At 50.2% G+C, this 15,000-nt stretch overlaps 1 non-coding gene across 1 annotated transcript; it reads right to left on the bottom strand.

Annotated features, from left to right (window-relative positions):
- Nucleotides 1-804: 804 nt before the first annotated feature.
- Nucleotides 805-2,725, bottom strand: LOC143260848 (small subunit ribosomal RNA). Its single transcript, XR_013035120.1, has one exon. It is a non-coding gene; the product is annotated as a small subunit ribosomal RNA (ribosomal RNA).
- Between the last annotated feature and the right edge of the window lie 12,275 nt (nt 2,726-15,000).

Below are 15,000 nucleotides of genomic sequence, written 5' to 3'. Positions count from 1 at the left end.
CGACGACATAATTGTCCCTTAAAGAACGAGATATTTCCGTCGAAACCATATATATATGTACGAGGAAATCCAAAACCACTGTTTTCTTGCAAGTTCGACGGTCGGAGCGAATAGAACATTGAAAAGCCTTCTATCGAAGAAACACAGAGAGTATATCACCTCCAAAAACGACGGGGATATGGATATTCAAACTGGACAATTATCAACCCGATACTGGATTCGAAAAGTTTCTCTCTCCTTTCGTCGTTATTTACACCGGACGGACTCACGGCCGGCTCTAGCTGGGTGTCATATATATATACGTCCCACGCTCATGCTGCCACTAGCGCGCAACAGAGTAGGGTGTCAATGACAACGACACAGCATTGAAACGAGCTACACAAGCCGGTCTCTCTTGATACCAATGTAAACGAGCATTAAGTTATCTTCAGACTGCCCGATATTTTCGTCCTTTGGACTTTCCCAACGATTCCTTTTTTTCTTTTTTTTTTACACCACAGCGAAGACTTGAGGAAGCGTGATTAGCACGCTCGCATCCCTCCCTGTCCTACTACAACTGTGTGTGTGTGTGTAAAGAAAGAAAAAAGAATACATTGGCTTTCTCTCTATCGAGAAGATGGCCTACGCAACGCAGATCAAAGGCCTAATACGTGTAGTACACACGTCTGGCCGTGTAAATCACGCACGAATGATCTGGCGGGCTCAACAATATCTTTTTTTTTATATGAATTCTTATCCACAAACTAATCGAATTCATTTTCTCTCCTCCTCTCCTCTCTCTCTTTGAGATATATTGGAACATTGTAATGATCCTTCCGCAGGTTCACCTACGGAAACCTTGTTACGACTTTTACTTCCTCTAAATAATCAAGTTTGGTCATCTTCCCGGCATCATCGGCAATGACGAAACATTGCCGCGCACCAGTCCGAAGACCTCACTAAATCATTCAATCGGTAGTAGCGACGGGCGGTGTGTACAAAGGGCAGGGACGTAATCAACGCGAGCTTATGACTCGCGCTTACTGGGAATTCCTCGTTCATGGGGAATAATTGCAAGCCCCAATCCCTAGCACGAAGGAGGTTCAGCGGGTTACCCGGGCCTTTCGGCCAGGGAACACACGCTGATTCCTTCAGTGTAGCGCGCGTGCGGCCCAGAACATCTAAGGGCATCACAGACCTGTTATTGCTCAATCTCGTGCGGCTAGAAGCCGCCTGTCCCTCTAAGAAGATTTGTTTGTACGTTGGTAGTAAAAACCCCACCGGCAGAAGCCGAGAGCCTTCGAGATACCATAATTACGTCTATTTAGCAGGCTAGAGTCTCGTTCGTTATCGGAATTAACCAGACAAATCGCTCCACCAACTAAGAACGGCCATGCACCACCACCCACCGAATCAAGAAAGAGCTATCAATCTGTCAATCCTTCCGGTGTCCGGGCCTGGTGAGGTTTCCCGTGTTGAGTCAAATTAAGCCGCAGGCTCCACTCCTGGTGGTGCCCTTCCGTCAATTCCTTTAAGTTTCAGCTTTGCAACCATACTTCCCCCGGAACCCAAAAGCTTTGGTTTCCCGGAAGCTGCCCGCCGAGTCATCGTAGGAACTTCGGCGGATCGCTAGCTGGCATCGTTTATGGTTAGAACTAGGGCGGTATCTGATCGCCTTCGAACCTCTAACTTTCGTTCTTGATTAATGAAAACATTTTTGGCAAATGCTTTCGCTTCTGTCCGTCTTGCGACGATCCAAGAATTTCACCTCTAACGTCGCAATACGAATGCCCCCATCTGTCCCTATTAATCATTACCTCGGGGTTCCGAAAACCAACAAAATAGAACCGAGGTCCTATTCCATTATTCCATGCACACAGTATTCAGGCGAAGGTAGCCTGCTTTGAGCACTCTAATTTGTTCAAAGTAAACGTACCGGCCCACCTCGACACTCAGTGAAGAGCACCGCGATGGGATATTAGTTGGACCGCCCCGTGAAGAGCAAAGCCCACCGGTAGGACGTACCACATAATGCCAGTTAAACACCGCGAGCGATGAACCGACACTGTGACACACAGATTCAACTACGAGCTTTTTAACCGCAACAACTTTAATATACGCTATTGGAGCTGGAATTACCGCGGCTGCTGGGACCAGACTTGCCCTCCAATGGATCCTCGTTAAAGGATTTAAAGTGTACTCATTCCGATTACGGGGCCTCGGATGAGTCCCGTATCGTTATTTTTCGTCACTACCTCCCCGTGCCGGGAGTGGGTAATTTGCGCGCCTGCTGCCTTCCTTGGATGTGGTAGCCGTTTCTCAGGCTCCCTCTCCGGAATCGAACCCTGATTCCCCGTTACCCGTTACAACCATGGTAGGCGCAGAACCTACCATCGACAGTTGATAAGGCAGACATTTGAAAGATGCGTCGCCGGTGCTATAAGACCATGCGATCAGCACAAAGTTATTCAGAGTCACCAAAGCAAACGATGGACGAGTGTAAACACCCGCCACCGATTGGTTTTGATCTAATAAAAGCGTTCCTACCATCTCTGGTCGGAACTCTGTTTTGCATGTATTAGCTCTAGAATTACCACAGTTATCCAAGTAAATTTTAGTACGATCTAAGAAACCATAACTGATTTAATGAGCCATTCGCGGTTTCACCTTAATACGGCATGTACTGAGACATGCATGGCTTAATCTTTGAGACAAGCATATGACTACTGGCAGGATCAACCAGGGAACTATACAATATGTATATATAAAATGGACAAAATTTAAATCCTTTTCCATCGTCGCCTGTTTCATATATATATGTCAGGTCGACACACCATTTTTCTCTTTCAAATATGTACAAGTTTTGCCACATTCCGCGCTTGTAACATATCTTCTTTAACGCTCAATTTCTTTCATTTTTCTACCATACAGATATTTTACCGTACGCCCAAAAACGTACGTATTATATTTTTGTTCTATCATAAAATCACATTTTTCTACGTACGCCAGCTTCGTACGTTTCTATCTTTGCCTTCATAAAATCACAAGATAATTTTATCTTCAAGAGTCTCGCTATTAACATCTTGTAAGATAAATGTACGTCCCAGCTAAAACGTACAAATACTTCAAGTTAAGTAATAATATATCATCGCTATTGACAAATTTTTAAGATCCAAGACACAGTTCTCTCTATATGTTTTAATATTTCTTATGTACTCAAATATATTCAAAGGAAAAAGTACATGGGTGATGCCATAGTCGTGGAAGCGCGTACGCTCACGCTGATCTTCTGACCGCCGGAAGCACGAAACCTCTGATCTGGGCAAAATCGGCAAGCCGAGGAAGAACGGACAGGACACATGCTGGACTGGCGAGAAAGCGTGTTCTTCCGCTCGCGCTAGGCATTTCGATTTCTGACACCTCTTGATTTAAAAAATCAGTTTTTTGATAGTTTTCTCTCTCCACTGGGCTATTCATTTTAGCCACAGTTTTCAATTGGTACGATTTGCTTCCAAATCTTACAGATGCATTTTAAAAAATTTTTCCATCGCTCGGACAGAAGAGTCGATTGCTCAGTGAGTACGAGTATACATACAAAGTGCATACGGGTAACCAACCCCGTAGGGCTTGCCACATATGGGCCATTCGGTCAAAGACACCGACCCGTGGCCACGCTGTGTGGAGAAAAGTCCGTAACGTAAACGGCACGAAACAGTCAGGACCGAAGCCCCGAAGGAGCTCTGAGACAGCTTCTCGACCGAGATCGTAGAATTGGCCCAAAACCCGCTCTGCTCCGTCCGCCTCGCACGGACCGTGTATCTCTTATAGATACCGAACGGCCGGCAAGGACGCCGGCGCCGCCGGCCGAATAGCACGCGCGCTTATGAGTGTAAACCGCCGCGGCAACAGACCGCCCGGCCGTGCTGTTGTAACATAGCGCGTGAACGAACGAAAAAAATTTTTATAGTAAACATTAAAATAAATTACACTACCGTAAACTAGACAAAAAATTACACATTTTTTCCCAATATGAAAATTTTCACAAACTTTTTAAAGTCCCATCGCATCGAGTAAACTTTTTTAATAACGCGTCCGCACGATTCTAAATGCTTAATCCATATGTGAAATCGTTCACTGATCACGAATATCGTATTTAAAAAAATTACAAAAATTTATTTTTCAAAATAATCAAAAAAAACCGAAAAATCACAAGAGTAAAGTACCATTATTTTAAACAACATGTCGTTCTAAATGCTTAATCCCTATGTAAAAAAGTTATTTAAGCAAGAATATGTAATTGAAAAAAATTAGAAAAATTTATTTTAGCCGTAAATCGAAAATAATGGGGACACCGGAGCTGTTCGAAGCGCCGAGACGCGCCGCGTACGGCCGAATATTTTCTAAGTCCCAACGTACCGATCAAGAGTAAAGTACCATTTTCCTACATTAGATTTCGTTCTAAATGCTTAATCCCTATGTAAAAACGTTAGTTAAGCAAGAATATCGTATTTTTAAAAAAATCTAATGATAGGATTTTCCAGAAAATTGAAAAAACCGAAAAATGTCAAGAGTAAAGTGCCATTTTCTGACATTAGATTTCGTTCTAAATGCTTAATCCCTATGTAGAAACGTTAGTTAAGCAAGAATATCGTATTTTTAAAAAAATCTAATGATAGGATTTTTCAGAAAATTGAAAAAACCGTAAAATGACAAGAGTAAAGTGCCCTTATTTTAAACAATGTATCGTTCTAAATGCTTAATCCCTATGTAAAAAAGTTATTTAAGCAAGAATATGTTATTGAAAAAAATTAGAAAAATTTATTTTAGCCGTAAATCGAAAATAATGGGTCGAGCGAATCGGCCGATTGCGCCGAGACGCGCTATGATGCAACAGACGAGCGATTGGAACGCCCGAATATTTTCCAAGTCCCAACGTACCGATCAAGAGTAAAGTACCATTTTCCTACATTAGATTTCGTTCTAAATGCTTAATCCCTATGTAAAAACGTTAGTTAAGCAAGAATATCGTATTTTTAAAAAAATCTAATGATAGGATTTTCCAGAAAATTAAAAAAACCGAAAAATGTCAAGAGTAAAGTACCATTTTCCTACATTAGATTTCGTTCTAAATGCTTAATCCCTATGTAAAAACGTTAGTTAAGCAAGAATATCGTATTTTTAAAAAAATCTAATGATAGGATTTTCCAGAAAATTGAAAAAACCGAAAAATGTCAAGAGTAAAGTGCCATTTTCTGACATTAGATTTCGTTCTAAATGCTTAATCCCTATGTAGAAACGTTAGCTAAGCAAGAATATCGTATTTTTAAAAAAATCTAATGATAGGATTTTTCAGAAAATTGAAAAAACCGTAAAATGTCAAGAGTAAAGTGCCCTTATTTTAAACAATGTATCGTTCTAAATGCTTAATCCCTATGTAAAAAAGTTATTTTAGCAGGAATATGTTATTGAAAAAAATTAGAAAAATTTATTTTAGCCGTAAATCGAAAATAATGGGGACACCGGAGCTGTTCGAAGCGCCGAGCGCGCCGCGTACGCCCGAATATTTTCAAAGTCCCAACGTACCGATCAAGAGTAAAGTACCATTTTCCTACATTAGATTTCGTTCTAAATGCTTAATCCCTATGTAAAAACGTTAGTTAAGCAAGAATATCGTATTTTTAAAAAAATCTAATGATAGGATTTCCCAGAAAATTGAAAAAACCGAAAAATGTCAAGAGTAAAGTGCCATTTTCTGACATTAGATTTCGTTCTAAATGCTTAATCCCTATGTAAAAACGTTAGTTAAGCAAGAATATCGTATTTTTAAAAAAATCTAATGATAGGATTTTCCAGAAAATTGAAAAAACCGTAAAATGTCAAGAGTAAAGAGCCCTTATTTTAAACATTATATCGTTCTAAATGCTTAATCCCTATGTAAAAAAGTTATCTAAGCAAGAATATGTTATTGAATAAAATGAGAAAAATTTATTTTAGCCGTAAATCGAAAATAATGGATCGAGCGAATCGGTCGATTGCGCCGAGACGCGCTATGATCCCCCCCGTGTCCGCTACCTTGTCGTGGTGGGGGGGCTTCGTGCCCTAATGATCCTCAAGGCTGTGCCGGCGGGGATTTTATTCCCTGGCAGGTTCTACCTAGCCGGAGTGGCTTGAGGTGAGGGGCCAACTAAAGTCGGACACATACCGTAAACCTGTGGTCATGTTTTACAGGAACGGGGGTCTTGCCTTAACCGGCCGGACCGCGAGGATGACAACCTCTCTAAAAAATCCCTAGCCCCAAGCAGCGTTGCGCGGTGAAGAGGGCGTAGCTGGAGTAAGCGCCAGCTATGGTTGGTGGGTGCACCAATCTTTAGCGGACAACCCCGGGGTACCTGGCGACCCCCCGGGCGTATTAGCCTTCCCCGGGTATGGCGGCTCTACCCGGGGTGACCTCCTTTCCGACCACACTCGTGGGATCAGTGATGGATTCTTTTTCAAAAATAACCGGGGAGGGGGGTAACGTGCGAGAGGGAGAGGCGTGCGAGCCAATTGTGCGCCTAAACAGATGTGTAGAGCCGGTGTCGCGGAGGCATTCTGCCACACGCGGCACCAAGAGGCCTGCGGAGGGCCTTGGCGACTGCGACGGGGGGGAGGAGTCGGACTTCTCCGTCTCCTCCCACCACGCGTCGCAGAGCGTCCCGGGCACCTCCACGAGGAAACGGGGCCGGCCACCGACGACCGGGCAATACGTTGGCCTCCAAGAGGCCAAACGGAGACAGGCTGAGGCTGAGAAAAGCCTCATAGCGGGCATCTTCGACCCGGTTGCCCCGGGACCGAGGCCCGCGAGTTCGTGCGACCCACTCCCTGATGAGGTGGAGGTCGCTGCGGATTTCCGGGGCCGCCCGACGCGGGACGTTGCGGCCGCGGTAATGGAGTGCCTGGGCGATGTGGCCAGGATATCCAGTGCCGCGACGGGACTGAAGGCCAGCGCGGTGCGGTCCCTCCGGACGGCGGCCCTGAACAGCCGGGTGGGCGTAGCGGAGCTGGCAGTTCGGTCGGCTCCCAGCGCCACCCGGCTGTTAGAGGCCGAAAATGCCTCATTGAGGGAGCAGTTGGCGGAGTTACGGGCGGAGGTCGCCCGACTCCGTCAAGCGGTGGAGGCGGGGCCGGCTGCTGCCGGGATGGCTCCGCCGCTGCCCCCTGGGGGGGGCAAGGGGTTGCTCCCGGTTGTCGGCGCACGGGGGCCCCAGTCCCCTGGGCGAGGAGGGTCCTCGCCCCCACCCGCGGTTGTGCCAGCAGACTTGCTGGCAAAGATCGGCTCCCTCATCGATGCCAAATTGGCATCGTTCAGAAGGGAGTTGGTCCCGCGGGTGCGAGGCCCGCGATCGGCGGCACCCGTGCCGTCCGCCCCGCCTCTGCCGATGGAGAGGAGGGGGGGAAAGAAGAAGGGTGGCAGTGGGGGAGGGACTGTGGTCGCTAAGGCGATGCAATTGCAGCCCGCCCCCACTGTTGCGCCGCCCTCCACCACACCTCCAACTGAGGTGTGGGCAAAGGTAGTTGGCCGGAAGGCCAAAAGGGCGGCTGCCGCGGATAAACCCGCGGCAGCTGCCAAGGCTGCTTCGACCCAGAGGGCGGCGAGGCGGGTGGCACCGGCTGCCCCCAAAAAGGCTCCCCTGCCGCCGCGTCCGCCCCGCACGGCCGCCGTTACTATAACGGTACCGGCCGGCGGGGCGATGAGTTATGCCGAGGCGATGACCACTGCCAGGTCCAAAATAGACCTGGCAGAAATTGGCATCGCCTCGCTGAAGCCCAGGAGAGCGGTGACGGGGGCCATAATTTTGGAGGTCCCCGGAGCCGATGGAGCAGCCAAGGCCACTGCCTTGGCCTCTAAGATGGCTGACGCGCTGGCAGGGACCGGCGTGAAGGTCGCGCGCCCAATCAAAAAGGCCGACCTTAGGGTGCGCGGCCTGGTCGACTCGACCACGCCGGTGGAGGTCGCCGAAGCTGTCGCCCGTGTGGGAGGGTGCGACCGGGGGGATGTGAGGACCGGCGAAATCCGGTCTTCCCCCTCTGGTTTGGGCACCCTCTGGGTCCAGTGCCCTGCTGCGGCCGCACGCAAAGTTGCGGTCGCCGGCAAATTGACAGTGGGCTGGACCCAGGCGACAGTGGAGGCCCTCAGCGCCCGGCCCTTGCAGTGCTACCGCTGCTTTGGCTTAGGCCACACAAGGCAGCGGTGCACTGCGGCCGAGGATCGGTCCGGCTGCTGTTTTGGGTGCGGCAGTCAGGACCACAAGGTGGCTGGCTGCACTGAACAGCCAAAGTGCCCGCTTTGCGCGGGTGCTGGCAAGCCGGCCGGCCACCGCCTCGGCAGCCGGGCGTGCCCTGCCAGCGCGAGACGCGGCAGAGGGAGCAGGGGGAGGAGAACCACGACGGCCAAGGCGGCAGCCGCCGTGGCAGCTCCTAAAACAAAGGATCCGGCACCAAAGGATGCCACCGTCGCGCCCGCGGGGGCGGTTGGGGCTGATAAAACCCCAGACGCCACCGCTCCCGCGGCAGCGATGGAGATTGAGGCGCCAGAATAATGGGGCCTACTGGCCCTATTATTCAGGCCAACCTGAACCACTCGGTCAGGGCACAAGATCTTTTCGTGCAATTCCTGGCCGAGTGGGGTGCCGGGTTGGCCGTAGCGGCGGAGCCGTACCGGGTCCCCGACCATCCACATTGGATGGGGGACTTGGACGGCTCCGCCGTTATAATATGGGCAGGTCGGCCGGGGTCCCCGGCGTGCTCCGTTATCGAGCGCGGCCGGGGATACCTGGCCGTTGACTGGGGCGGCACCGTGGTTGTGGCGATCTACGCACCTCCGAGGTGGTCCCTCGTGGAGTTTGAACAGTTTCTGGACGTGGTGGGGAGATGCGTCTCCCGCTGCCAGCCACGTCCGGTGCTGGTCCTGGGGGACTTCAACGCCAAGTCTTCAGCTTGGGGTTCCCCCAGGACGGACCCGAGGGGCCGGGAGGTGCTTGATTGGGCGGCGGGACTCGAGCTCCGTCTCCTAAACACGGGCTCGGTCCATACGTGCGTGCGGTACAACGGGGGGTCCATCGTTGACCTATCATGGGCAACGCCCCCGGCCGTGCGCCGTATTACGGGGTGGAGGGTGGCGGAGGAGGTCGAGACGCTATCCGACCACAGATACATTGTTCTCGGCCTCTCCGCCGCCCCATCGACACCCCGACGTCGCCCCGCTGATGAGGGATCGCCTCAGCCGCGGTGGGCGCTGAAGCGCCTCGACCAGGACGCTCTGATGGCGGCAGCCCACGTCGTGGCCTGGCCGGCAACACCGGCCGGGCCAGTCGACGGGACAAGGGAGGCCCATTGGTTCCGGGGCGCAATGACGTCGATTTGCGACGTCGCCATGCCCCGGGCCAGGGTCTTCCCGAGGAAGGCGGTGTACTGGTGGTCGCGCGCGATAGCGGATTTACGCACAGAGTGCGTCCGCGCGCGACGCCAGTACGCCCGCGCCCGTCGACGACGACGTTCCGACGTGGAGCTGGCTATCCAGCTGTATGGGCGATACAGGGAGAAGGTGGTCGCCCTGCAGCTGGCCATCAGGCAGGCGAAGAGCCAGGCCTGGCGCGACTTTCTCGGGTCTCTGAACCGAGATCCGTGGGGGCGCCCATACAAAATGGCGATGGGACGTTTGCGTTCCTGGGCGCCCCCTCTGTCGGAAAACCTGGATCCGGGGATGCTCGGACGGGTCGTGGACGCGTTATTCCCCGTCAGCGGGGAGGCGTCCCGGCCCGTCCCTCAGCTAGAGGGAAATGAGTGGTCCCCGGATCTGGAGGTCGCGCCGGAGGAAATGGCCGGGGTAGTCAAATGGCTTCGGGGCAAGAATACTGCCCCGGGGCCGGACGGTATCCCCGGCCGGGTCTGGTTGCTTGCCATGAGCGTCCTGGGCGGGAGGCTCAGAAGCCTCTTCTCCGGGCTCCTGAGGTCCGGGGTGTTCCCGGACCTCTGGAGGAGAAGTCGGATGGTCCTCTTAAGGAAGGATGGGAGGCCTGCGGATTCTCCCTCCGCGTACCGGCCCATTTGCCTCCTGGACGAGGTGGGCAAGATCTTTGAGAAGATTATTGCTGCCCGCCTCGCCAGGCACCTGTCCCGCGTTGGCCCCGATCTGGCGGACTGCCAGTTCGGCTTCCGGGAGGGGCGATCGACGGTCGACGCAATCGACCGTCTAAAGTCCCTCTCGGACAATGCCGTGGCACGGGGCGGGGTGTGCTTGGCGGTGTCGATCGACATCGTCAATGCATTTAACACCCCCCCCCTGCCCTGGTCCGCCATTAGGGAGGCCCTGGTTGAACACCAGGTGCCTCCCTATCTGAGGCGGGTGATCGGGGCCTACCTGCGGGACAGGTGGGTGGAATACCCGGGCCGGTACGGGACGATACGGAGGGAAGTGGACTGCGGGGTCCCACAGGGGTCCGTGTTAGGACCACTCCTGTGGGACCTGGGATATAACGCAGTCCTGAAGGCCTCCCTGCCCGACGGTGCCACTGTCGTCTGCTATGCGGACGACACGTTAGTGGTCACCGTCGGGGACACCTTCGAGAGGACCATCCGACGAGCGGAGGTTGCGGTGGCAGCCGTCGTCGCGAAGATCCACGATCTGGGGCTGAAGATGGCCCCGGAGAAGGCCGAGGCCGTCTGGTTTGGACGGCCTCGGTCGCGGCCACCGGCCGGATCGTGGATCTGGGTTGGAGGAGCCTGCGTCGAGGTGAAGTCCGAGATCAAGTATCTCGGACTGATCCTCGACAGCCACTGGAGATTCGGGGCGCATTTCGGCCGCCTCGTCCCCCGAGTTGAGAGGGCGGCGGCCTCGCTCGGCCGCCTGTTGCCCAATCTCGGGGGACCGGATAACATGGTGCGTCGTCTATACCTGGGCGTGGTGAGGTCCATGGCCTTGTACGGCGCCCCGATCTGGGGGCCGTCCGCGAGGGCAAGCCGGCGCATCACTTTGTTGTTGCGCCGGCTTCAGAGGCAAATGGCCCTTCGCCTCATACGGGGTTACCGCACCGCGTCTACCGTGGCGGCGCTTGCTCTGGCGGGAGAAATTCCCTTCGAGCTGCAGGCGGCGATGCGCGCCTATGTCTATAGGCGCATATGCATCGCTGGCCGGGCTCGGGGGGACCCGCCGGAGCAGGAGGCGGTCGACGGCTTCGAACTCCAGGCCCGGGGACTAGCGCTCGCCAGATGGCATGCGGAGCTTTGCTCCCATGCCGCCGAGCGCGACCCCGGGGCTCTCCTGCCACACTTCACCTCGTGGCGGGAGAGGCGGTTTGGCAGGCTCTCCTACCGTGCGACGCAGGTATTCACCGGGCATGGCTGCTTCGGTGTCTACCTGTGTCGCATCGGTCGGGAAGCGACGACGGTGTGCCACCACTGTGGCGCGGAGGAGGACTCGGCGCAGCATACACTGGAGGTGTGCCCCGCCTTTTCAGTGCTGCGCCGAGTCCTAACTAGGGAAGTTGGTGGCAACCTCGCTCTCTCCAGCTTAGTTGGGGCCATGCTGGAGAGCCCGACAAAATGGGCGGCAGCCATAGCCTTCTGCGAACAGGTAATGTTGCAGAAGGAGGCTGCCGAGCGGGGTCGCCGTGAGCGGGGGGTGCGGCGTGTGCGCCCACGCCTAGAGCCCCCCCCGAGTAGCTGATACTAGGCGGGCGGCGGGTGTACCGGACCATGCCGGTTTAATTGCCCGCCGCCCGCCAACCGAGGATGCCCTATGTTAAAGTGGGGGCGACAAAACCGTCGCCCCCGACGGCCGCTGGTGCGGCCGTCGTGAAGAGGCGGTGTGGGCTGCGGTCCCCCGCACCGCCGAATCAAGATGATTCATGGGGGGGAGGATTAATCTCCCCCCGGGACGCGGCCGGCCACCGCTCCATCCTGGTGGCCGGCCAGGCGAGGGGGAGCTGCGGTCGTGTTCTTGAAGAGTTCCCGTGGCTCCCCCGTTAATCGCCAGCGCCCTAGGCCGCCGTGGGGGTTTTAGCGGGTCGAACCCCGCACTACCCCCCCTCCGCCCTTCGGGCGGAGCGGGGGTGTCTGACCTGCAGATTTCCCCCACGTTAAAAAAAAAAAAAAAAAAAAAAAAAAGTTAAGCAAGAATATCGTATTTTTAAAAAAATCTAATGATAGGATTTTCCAGAAAATTGAAAAAACCGAAAAATGTCAAGAGTAAAGAGCCATTTTCTGACATTAGATTTCGTTCTAAATGCTTAATCCCTATGTAGAAACGTTAGTTAAGCAAGAATATCGTATTTTTAAAAAAATCTAATGATAGGATTTTTCAGAAAATTGAAAAAACCGTAAAATGTCAAGAGTAAAGTGCCCTTATTTTAAACAATGTATCGTTCTAAATGCTTAATCCCTATGTAAAAAAGTTATTTAAGCAGGAATATGTTATTGAATAAAATGAGAAAAATTTATTTTAGCCGTAAATCGAAAATAATGGATCGAGCGAATCGGTCGATTGCGCCGAGACGCGCTATGATGCAACAGACGAGCGATTGGAACGCCCGAATATTTTCCAAGTCCCAACGTACCGATCAAGAGTAAAGTACCATTTTCCTACATTAGATTTCGTTCTATATGCTTAATCCCTATGTAAAAACGTTAGTTAAGCAAGAATATCGTATTTTTAAAAAAATCTAATCATAGGATTTCCCAGAAAATTGAAAAAACCGAAAAATGTCAAGAGTAAAGTGCCATTTTCGTACATTAGATTTCGTTCTAAATGCTTAATCCCTATGTAGAAACGTTAGTTAAGCAAGAATATCGTATTTTTAAAAAAATCTAATGATAGGATTTTTCAGAAAATTGAAAAAACCGTAAAATGTCAAGAGTAAAGTGCCCTTATTTTAAACAATGTATCGTTCTAAATGCTTAATCCCTATGTAAAAAAGTTATTTAAGCAGGAATATGTTATTGAATAAAATGAGAAAAATTTATTTTAGCCGTAAATCGAAAAAAAGACTGTTCGTTTCTCTGTCTCTCTCGCGCGATCGAAGTATTGATGTTTCCCGGCAAAGTAATGGGATATTAATTAAACTTTATACACGAAATTACTCGTTTTGATCCCCGCTACACAGCCGTATACTTTTTATAATTTTGTGGAATCGGGAACCTTGCAATATTTAACATAACGCGGATCGTCTATCTCTGTCTCTTTCTAGATCTGAAAAATCGATGTTTCCCGGCAAGCTATTGGGAGTTTAATCAAACTTTATACATGAAATTACTCGTTTTGATCCCTGCTACACAGCCGTATACTTTTTATAATTTTGTGGAATCGGGAACCTTGAAATATTTAACATAACGCGGATCGACTGTCTCTGTCTCTTTCTAGATCGGAAGAATCGATGTTTCCCGGCAAACTAATGGGAGTTTAATTAAACTTTATACACGAAATTACTCGTTTTGATCCTTGCTACACAGCCGTATACTTTTTATAATTTTGTGGAATCGGGAACCTTGAAATATTTAACATAACGCGGATCGTCTATCTCTGTCTCTTTCTAGATCGGAAAAATCGATGTTTCCCGGCAAGCTATTGGGAGTTTTATCAAACTTTATACATGAAATTACTCGTTTTGATCCCTGCTACACAGCCGTATACTTTTTATAATTTTGTGGAATCGGGAACCTTGAAATATTTAACATAACGCGGATCGACTGTCTCTGTCTCTTTCTAGATCGGAAGAATCGATGTTTCCCGGCAAACTAATGGGAGTTTAATTAAACTTTATGCATCAAATCATTCAGTTTGACTCCTGCAACACAACCAAACACTCTCTGTAATTTTCTGAACTGAAAAACCACTGAAATTGCGCTCGAAATGCGGAGCGACGGGTCGGCGCGTCTGCACTGTGCGACAGCTAGTCAAAACGTCCGAACAGCGTATTGTTTTCGATCTCTTGGTATAATATTCGTATTCCTTGCTGTGTATAGCTTCCGATCGATTATTGCAATGGTCAAAATTCCAGCGGCGTAATGCTTTCCATAAGATTACATTAATATAACCAGCGGCATATTGCTTTCTATTTTGTAATGAAAATTTTATAACCAAGTACCAACGGCGTATTGCTTTCGTTCGGATAATGGAGATTTTACAACCAAGTACCAGCGGTTTCTGTCTTATAATTAAATTATTATAATAAAATAAAGTACCAGCGGCGTGTTACTTTCGTTCGGATAATGGAGATTTTATTACTAAGTACCAGCGGTTTCTGTCTTATAATTAAATTATTATAATAAAATAAAGTACCAGCGGCGTGTTACTTTCGTTCGGATAATGGAGATTTTATTACTAAGTACCAGCGGTTTCTGTCTTATAATTAAATTATTATAATAAAATAAAGTACCAGCGGCGTATTGCTTTCGTTCGGATAATGGAGATTTTATGTCCAGCGGCGTAGTGCTTTCTATCTTATAATGTAATTCTTATTACAAAGTACCAGCGGCGTATTGGTTCGTACCAGCGGCGTATTGGTTCGTACCAGCGGCGTATTGCTTTTTTTCCAGCGGCGTATTGGTTCGTACCAGCGGCGTATTGCTTTCCGTAACCTTGAAAAACACAAAGTGCCAGCGGCGTGTTGCTTTGGAAAATAGAGCCAACATCAGCGGCATTCCGGCCTGTGCTCGGTTGGGCACGGAAACGCGACTGACCAATAGGAAGCTTAATTTTCGCCGAATGCAACGTCTGATCTTTCTATATCATGGTTTTGCAACGTCTGATCCTTCTAAATCGCGTTAGTGCAACGCTTGATCGTTCTATATCGCGTTAGTGCAACGCTTGATCGTTCTATATCGCGTTAGTGCAACGCTTGATCCTTCTAAATCGCGTTAGTGCAACGCTTGATCGTTCTATATCGCGTTAGTGCAACGCTTGATCCTTCTAAATCGCGTTAGTGCAACGCTTGATCGTTCTATATCGCGTTAGTGCAACGCTTGATCGTTCTATATCGCGTTAGT

The sequence above is a fragment of the Megalopta genalis genome, unplaced genomic scaffold (genome assembly GCF_051020955.1).
Source record: "Megalopta genalis isolate 19385.01 unplaced genomic scaffold, iyMegGena1_principal scaffold0021, whole genome shotgun sequence".
Taxonomy (NCBI): domain Eukaryota; kingdom Metazoa; phylum Arthropoda; class Insecta; order Hymenoptera; family Halictidae; genus Megalopta; species Megalopta genalis.
Note: the sequence above shows the minus strand (reverse complement) of the source record. Positions and strands in the feature narration are given on the sequence as shown.